The sequence below is a fragment of the Galeopterus variegatus genome, unplaced genomic scaffold (genome assembly GCF_000696425.1).
Source record: "Galeopterus variegatus unplaced genomic scaffold, G_variegatus-3.0.2 Scaffold326, whole genome shotgun sequence".
Lineage (NCBI taxonomy): Eukaryota > Metazoa > Chordata > Mammalia > Dermoptera > Cynocephalidae > Galeopterus > Galeopterus variegatus.
The window spans coordinates 308,139-316,631 of NW_007726437.1; positions in this window are offsets into that span (position 1 = coordinate 308,139).

Here is an 8,493-nt window from a genome sequence, read left to right on the forward strand (position 1 = left end):
TATTGATATAGTTAGCAGAACCTCCTAGATTGAGGATTAAATTGGAATTCTATTTACCAGGGTTAATCCTTCATTACTTCTGGTTTCCAAAAGATAAAAACAAAATATTAATCTCCTAAGTAATGAGGTTATTAGACAATCATTATTCGAGGCCTTGGCAGGACATTATATGAGGTCACAGCTTCTTAAAATGAAACAGAAAAAGTCTAGATTTTTTGATTTGACAAATTAATTTTAGTTTGGATACTATTTCCAAACTCTGAAACCCCTGTGTCTTTGGCAGTCAGCTCCAACATTAACAAATAGCCTAAAAAATGAGTTTCTTTTTCCATGTATCTTGAATATTAAAGTAGCACGTATCTAAATTTTTAGGTGTCAAAGGATGTTAAGAATGTTTAATCATGGTCATGAATCTAAATAGAATTTTGAAAGTAGAAGAGGACAAATTTCTGTGGCTCTAATTCCTAACTCTATACACTAAAGGAGGAGTCTGCTTTTACCTTTGTTCTTAGAAGCCCATAATGGATCTTAACCCTTGTTATTACATAATTCTGTGACAATACAAAAGGGATCATAGAGGTCACGAAAAACCATTTTAACCCCATTGCTTTAGATGGTTCCTTCTCTGCTTTCAGCATGTAATACTGTAGGAACTGTCAATATTTGTTGTTAATGGCAGATCATTTGATCCTGGTCTCCGGAATTAGGCAGACCTGGATCTGAATGTTGGTTCTGCTATGTACTATGGTGTAAACCTGTTAGCTACTTACTTTCTAGACCTTGATTTATCTGTAAGAAAGGAAACATTGGTCAGGCTCCTATGAGCTCTCTGCTCAACCAGAGCCAGGCTTGGGCTTCTACGTCTGTCCTTGCAGAGTCCAATTTTAGCAATATTCCTATACCAGTTTAGAAGAAACTCACCTCTTCCATCTCTGACAAATTCCTCATTCTCCACCATCCTCCGGTTAATAGCTGATCACTCTGGCCAGCCTTTAGCCAGAATCCCCTTTATTTTCGATGTTTCCTCTTAGTAATTTTCTATCCATGGACCTCCACCCTGCTCCTTAACTATAAATCCCTTCTTTTCTTTGTTGTTTTCAAAGTTGTGTCCGATCTCTCTCCTCTACTGCAAAACCTTGTTGTTGTAAGCCCTACGCCTATCTCAACGGTTCCAAATAAAGTCTGCCTCACCATTTTAACAAGTGTCAGAATAATTATTTCTTTGACCATATCTGCCTCATATGGTTGCAGTGAAGATTTAGTAAAAAATGCACATACAGCACTTAACAAGAGAGCCTGGTACAAAGTGCATATTCTATCCTCAACTTCTTCCTACTTTTTCTTCCTCTTCCTCACAGCAGTCTTTCAGATACTTGTTGTTGATATTTCCCCCTGACAGTCTCTTCTCTGGGTTAAACAACCCCAGGGCTTGCAACTGTTCCTCCCATGGCATGGTTGAGGCATCTCCTCTTTTTGGTGTTTTTCTCTCTATGATGAAATTCATCCAGTAAAGCTGATGTCTGGGCTTCTGGGCTCAGACAGGTAGTGAGAACAAAGGCAGGAAGAGTGGATAGGTGGAACAGAAGTGAGAGAGAAGGTTAGTTTAGTGGCACTGCTAGTCCTGTCTCTGGCCTATTGTCCAACCTGTGAGACCAGACTGATGTCTGTGGACAGGCACCTGCCCTTCTCATCTGTGGCACTGAGGGACCTGCCTCCTTTTGTTTGGTACATCCTTCCTACCACAGTGTGTGGCCCAGTGCCACACACGCAACATGTGGCCAGAGAATGTGAGTTATCTTTGCCTTATTTTCTTGATTCTGCCTATCCATTGTCATAGCTATTTTTCTCAGGTCGGGGTCATTGCAGGTTCAAGCCATGCTTTCTCTGAACAGTGAGGCTGGGGACCAAGCCCTCCAGCCCAAAGGTAGGGACTTCCTTTCCCACTAGCTCAGTAATCAGGGGACTTTTGGTTTTCAATCAGTGAGTAATCTACTAACTCAGGTCACACAAAACTCACACTTATCCATGTTTTGCATGTGAATAAGATGGTTATTTCAAGGGAACAGAAAAGTGGGGAATCGGAATGCGGGTGATGGTGGTAAAAAGAGCAGGGTAGATGAGGAAGTCACAGGAAAAATGTAGTTGTCTTAATCATCTAACATGTGCATGGAAGTGGTAAGTGAAAGGAAACATAAATATTTATAATTCTGTTATGCACATGGCAACACTGGCATAGGACCCAGGTGAACAGAAATAAAAAAACTGAGGTAAAAATACTCTCTTTAACTCTCCAGCCTATCCTTTACTCATATGTGCTTTGTCATCCTGGATTCACTTGTCAAACTGTCTTACGGGACCAATACCTTTGAAGGAGGGTGTTATAAGTTGAATTGTGCCCCCCCACCCCAAAAGATATATAGAGGTCTTAGCCCCCAGAGTTTTAGAATGTCACCTAATTTGAAAAGAGGATCTTTACAGAGGTAATCAAGTTAAAATGAGGACATTAGGGTGGATGTAATTCAACATGACTGGTGTCCTTATAAAAAGGGGAAACGTGGACACACAAACCAGGAGAATGCCATGTAAAGAGTGAGCATTGGACTGAGGCATGTACAAGCCAAGGTACACCTGGGACTACCAGAAGCTAGGAGAGAAGCGTGGGAACAGGTGTTTCTTTGGTGACTTCAGAGGGAGCGTGGCCCTGCTAACACCTTGATTTTGGACTTCTGGCCTCCAGAACTTGGAGACAATAAATTTCAGTTGTTTTAAGCCACCTAATTCATTGTACTTTGTTATGGTATCCCTAGAAAACTAATACAGAGAAGGAATATAGATTTTTTAAAAATTTAAATCCTTATAGAAATAAAACTTATAAATATACAGGCACTCTACAGGTAATTAAATGAACGAAAATTAAAATCTAAAACTTTAAAACCAGGGAGGTCCACTGTTACAGTTTAAAAAGAAAATCCTCCCAAAGGTTGGATAGCAGGCAATTTCGTGATGACTTCGTTGTTTCTAAAACACCGGGCACAATCAGAATAAGCAACAGCACCGAGATAATAAGAACGTTTCTACTGTGTCAGGTCATGGTGTCGATAGAAGTTAAAACCAAGACTTTATTGTCAAGAGGCTCTGGTGTCAGGCTACATTTCCATATGGATTTTGGCCAACAGTCATAAATAACAGAGCATTTACTCATAAACAATTCCAAAGGCAGTGTGTCAGGCAGACGGTATTCTGGGGGTGGCGTGGGGAGAATTTAATATGGCAAGCAGAGTTGTGCCTGTGCATGCTGGCCATTCTGAACTGGCTGTTGACTTAAGCATCACTGGGGGAATTATGGTTTTACTCAGGTCCCAAATGAGTCTCTAAAGTTTCAGTACTTTAAATTCCTCATGCTAAGGAAATCAAGATTTCAGTGTAATCAGAGTTCTGAAGGAGAAATTCTCTTATATTTGGGAAAAAGAACATTAGACTCTAGGGCAGTACTGCCTTAGTATTCATGGATGTCAACCAAAGGCTTTCATGTTTTAGCTTTTCCTGAGGGCACTGGAAAGCTCTATTTCATAGGGGTAACCTGTGAGGGTGCTGCAAACTGCAGAGGAGGTGTGCAATGCGTGAGGGAACTCTACCTTGTCAGAGAATTCTGTGAGGAGCGATCCTTATCTCATTTTGCCCAGTCTAGGAGCCCCAAATCTCAACTCAATGTTTAGAAAGTATTGAAGGCCGACCCATGGCTCACTCGGGAGAGTGCGGTGCTGATAACACCAAGGCCACGGGTTCGGATCCCATATAGGGATGGCCGGTTCGCTCACTGGCTGAACGTGGTGCTGACAACACCAAGCCAAGGGTTGAGATCTCCTTACCGGTCATCTTTTTTTTTTTTTTTTTTTTAAAAAAAAAGAAAGTATTGACATACTTAAGTGTCTGTATAAATTGGTGGGACGTGGCGAAGATATCAGCAGAATGTGTCCCGAAGACTGAGCTCCTCACAACTCCAGAGCATTTTGCTACTATGAAAGACCTATCAAGAGTTCCTGTTCTTCCTCACTCTGAGTATGTGAAGAGGAGCTGGCCCCAGACTGGGTCCTTCTGTGTGTGACTCAGCAAGTCTTTTGCCCCACAGATTAGTTTGTACTGGGTTGGATGCTTTGATCTTCAGCACCAACATTACTGAATATTAGATTTGGTTTTGCATATTTTCATCTGGGATACACAGGCCTGCCTGGACCACCACCGCATATGTGTAGATTTTGAAGTGTGAGTAGAATACAATATTAAGTGAAGGCTTTATCCTGCTGCTTGATCTGAGCTACTGGAAAAGCATCAGATACAGGTTCTTCTCATGGGGATTCATGAATAGCAGTCAGAGAAGTGGCAAGTATTTAAATATTCTTATGGAGTATGACCAATAAATTGGTCTATATTGAGTGGCTGATAAACATTAGAACTCAAAACTAAGTGTGCACATTGAATATACTGAATTCTAGCAAAATACAAAGTAAGATAAAGTAATATTTGAAAACAATTACCAAACTATTGAAATAATGCTGACAGAATTGTGAAGGAAATGGTACATTTAGGTTACATTGATTTAGTTCCTTTAGGAGCAACGTGTTATCAAGAGCTACAAAAATCTTCATTTACTTTGACCAAGAAATCTCACTCTCGTGAAGTTCATTCACTAAAGTGAAAAGAAGCCCCATGTATGAATGTATTCAATTTAATGCTGTTCTTGGTAATATGAAGCTGCATGTGAACATCAATTTCTAATAGAGGAAGATAGTTAAACAAAAGATGGGTCTGGGCCGGCCCGGTGGCGCACTGCTACAGTGCGCCGCTTGGGAGTGCGGCGGCGCTCCTGCCGAGGGTTCGGATCCCACATACAGACCGGCCGCTCACTGGCTGAGCGAGGTGCGGGAGCAACACCGAGGGTTGCGATCCCGTTGCTGGTCCCGGTCCTGGGCGGGCGCGACACTGAGGGTTGCGATCTGTTGCCAGTCACGAAAAAAGACAAAAAGGAAAAAAAAAAAAAAAAAAGATGGGTCACTAATTGAACAGAACATTGGGTAACTATTATAATAACATTATATAAACATTGTAAATAGGAGGTGTGCACACATTTGTGTGTATTCTGCTGCTTAGTAATGGAAATGATTACAAAAGTACGTATTCACCATGGTTTTTACCATGTACATATATATATATTCATTTATTCATTCTAGAATTTTTTGAGTATTGAGTATATACTAGGTGTTGCTGGTAGGTGCAGGAAACACACAGAGGAAAAGTTATGGATCCTGCTCTCATTGAGGGTCAGCCCAGTTGGAAGATAGTCATGCAAAAAAATGGAAAAGTGTAGTAATTCACAAAACCTTATTGGAGGACAGGAGGAGCCTTGAAGTTGGCAGAAGATACAAGGGATGTCATCATAAAAGAGCTAAGATATCTGTATGGACAGAATTTGAAAGGTAATGTGGAGAAATCAGTTGTACGAGGGTACTTCAAAAATTTCAGAAAAAAGTAGAATTAAAAGATAATACAGATACTTCCCTGAACTTTTTGAAGACCCCTCATATAAAGGTGGAGGTTTTAGAAGTGACTTAAAACTTGTTTAACCTCTTTATTGAGATAAAAGTCACATACCATAAAATTTAACTATTTAAAGTGTACAATTCTACAATTTTTAGCACACTCACGGGGCTGTGCAGCCAACACCACAATCTAAGTGCAGAACATTTTCATCATCCCCAGGAGCGTAGTATTTTGGCTTTTTCAAATTTCTTCCAATGTTAAATGTTTTTTGTAAGAATCAAGGTGTAAAGACAGAAACCTTTAATGTCTGGCCATTATGGGAAAGCTTTATGTTGCATGTGAAATAAACCATAAGTAAGCCATTGTGTCTTTGATTTTCCATTTTATTAGTGACAAGGTAAATAAGTGCATGAAAATCTTCACACATATGTACACATGTATTTAAATAAAATAAGAGTTGAGTTCTGAGTGGGGTTTCAGTGGTGACTAGTACATGTTATTTATTTACTGTATAAAAATCTCCAAGTTTATTAAACTTAGTTTGCCCATTTTCCCATGTCTTAAAAACCAGCTGCAAGAACTTGAAGAGGGATTTCTTTGAAGAGAAATACAGAGACACTCTAAAGAGGAGCAGGCACACTGTGAATTATGAAAGCGATCGGCGATGCTTTAACGAGAAGCAGATCCACTTGGTGTGTTTTCCGTGTAGAGTGGATGCCGAGTCACTGGAGGTTCGCCCAACTTCGGTTTTCTCCCTTCCTCCATTTGCTTCCACATTCTAAAGGGCAGAGGGCCACCGTGCGTGCGTGCGTGTGTGTGTGTGTGTGTGAGAGAGAGAGAGAGACAACTCTCCGCAATGCCTACAGGTAGCAGTGCCCATGGGCAGGTGCCTGCCCCCTCTAGGTGCAGACCACTCTTGGCTGAAGAGTGGGGAGGCGCAGTTTGCCTTTGAAGCCCCTGTGCCTTACTTCATTCTGGGTCCCAGTCTTCTTCCTGTCACCTTTAGTGTCCTCCAGATGTCCATATAAATGACCTCTACAGGGCTGTATATTTAGCCCTGTGAGTTCCAAGTTCCTTTACAAATGTTAGCTTAGAGGAAAGAGGTGCAGGAATCTTTTATGACCTCAAATCCTGAAAACCTAGTCTCCACTGGTCACAAGTCAGGTGCAAGTGTTAGGGCATATCTGGGGGCAGAGAGAGCTGTCTGGCATTCCTCAAAGCCCATCATATAGATGGCCACCTACTTGTAAAACTGGTTCTACCTAGTGGACTAACACCCAAGACCCCCAGAGGCTGGCATGGGACCCTCAGATTCTTTGAGGCAAGTGCAGCACTCATCCGCCGTCAGCCACACAAACTGGGAGCCGGACTTCAGCTCCTGACAGACATGGAATCACCCCCACAGAGGGATTTAACTCACAGGCAGGAAGAATGCAAACGGCGACACTGTGTTCTTCCTGCTTGTGCCTTTCATTTGGTTTCTCGTGAAGTCCTGCAGCTGTGGCCAAATGGCTTCTCTCCAGGTTATGGCATGACATAAAATTTAGTGTCTGTGCATTTGGCTCATCTTTCAAAGAAAGTGTGATTGTTGAAATTGGGACACAAATTTTTCCAACTGCTTTGTAAACTTAAGGATTTTGGTCAGCTCGTTCTATCATACTTAATATTCACGATATTAATTTAAAAAATAACTAATGCCAGTGTAAACATGCTTCAGATACATAGGTCTATAAAATATTGCACGTAAAAATTTGTTCAGCATTTCTTCATAGTAATTCTTCATTATTATAAAAAAGATACAAAATAGTGTGGGCTATCTATGAATTTGGCTGGTCAATTCTACTTCAAAAATATTAACATACGATTATGGGTTATTTACAAGAGTTTTAAACATTACATTTTTTTGATGGTTAAATTCAAGATGATGAGAAAATAGCTTAAAAGATTATTCTCCAAAATTATGTACTATAAAGATTAGCAGTAAAAATGAGTAACAAAGTCAGGATATGCAGTTCCAAATATAATCCTTAGGAATCGGTTTTCAAGGTTTGTCTCATACCTGTATAACTTTATATTTCCATGCTATTTATGTTCAATATGTTTTCTCTGTGTACACAAGTATGAGGTATATCAGGGAAAATAGGCATTTGATCCCAAGCTAAATATTGGTGTTTTTTCTTATAGATATTAAAAATGTTTACTCATACTGTGAAATTGCTTTTTTATTAATGGACTGTAGAAATTTTACCATTACTTTTCACACCACATAGGGTGGAGAGTACCTTGAAATTCATGGATTAGCTAAGTCAATGGAAAGACTTTTAAAAATATATTTGAGGAAATATAAATGCAACATTTTGCAAAGCTAAATTAAGCAGATGAGAGTTCCTAGATAATGTGAATAAAATAAATTTCAGGTAGAAGGCAGCAAAGTATTAACTGAAACTGACTCCTAATACCAATTTGCTTCTCCCTGACACTGTCTAAATTCTGAAGAAGTTCTGTTAAATGAGTTATCTGCACAAGGTGGTTATCTTAGGAGGAAATTGAGTGATTTTTGAAAACCAGCAAACCAAATCTTAATTTCCAAATCCTCTAGACCACTAGATTCTCAACTTAGAGAAATGGAAAATAAATAAATATTTTTTATCCTCACGTATACGTTTATCTTTGTCGTTTCAAAAGTACTTTCACAGTACCAACAACATATATTGCTTGTCTCCCTGAGCCATAATGTCATTAGAAATGTTTCTCTTCCATAGGGAGGTGTCAAATATTCCATTGAATACAGTAGTGTTGGACAGTTTGGTCTTAGTTCACCTTTTAAATTCTATAGTAATTCAGACTTTTCATCTCTGCAACTTCAGTTGGATTTACCTGGACAGCAACCTAAGTTCCCATACCCATTTCAAAGTGTCTGCCAAATACAGAATGAATAAAGCAAAAAAAAAAAAA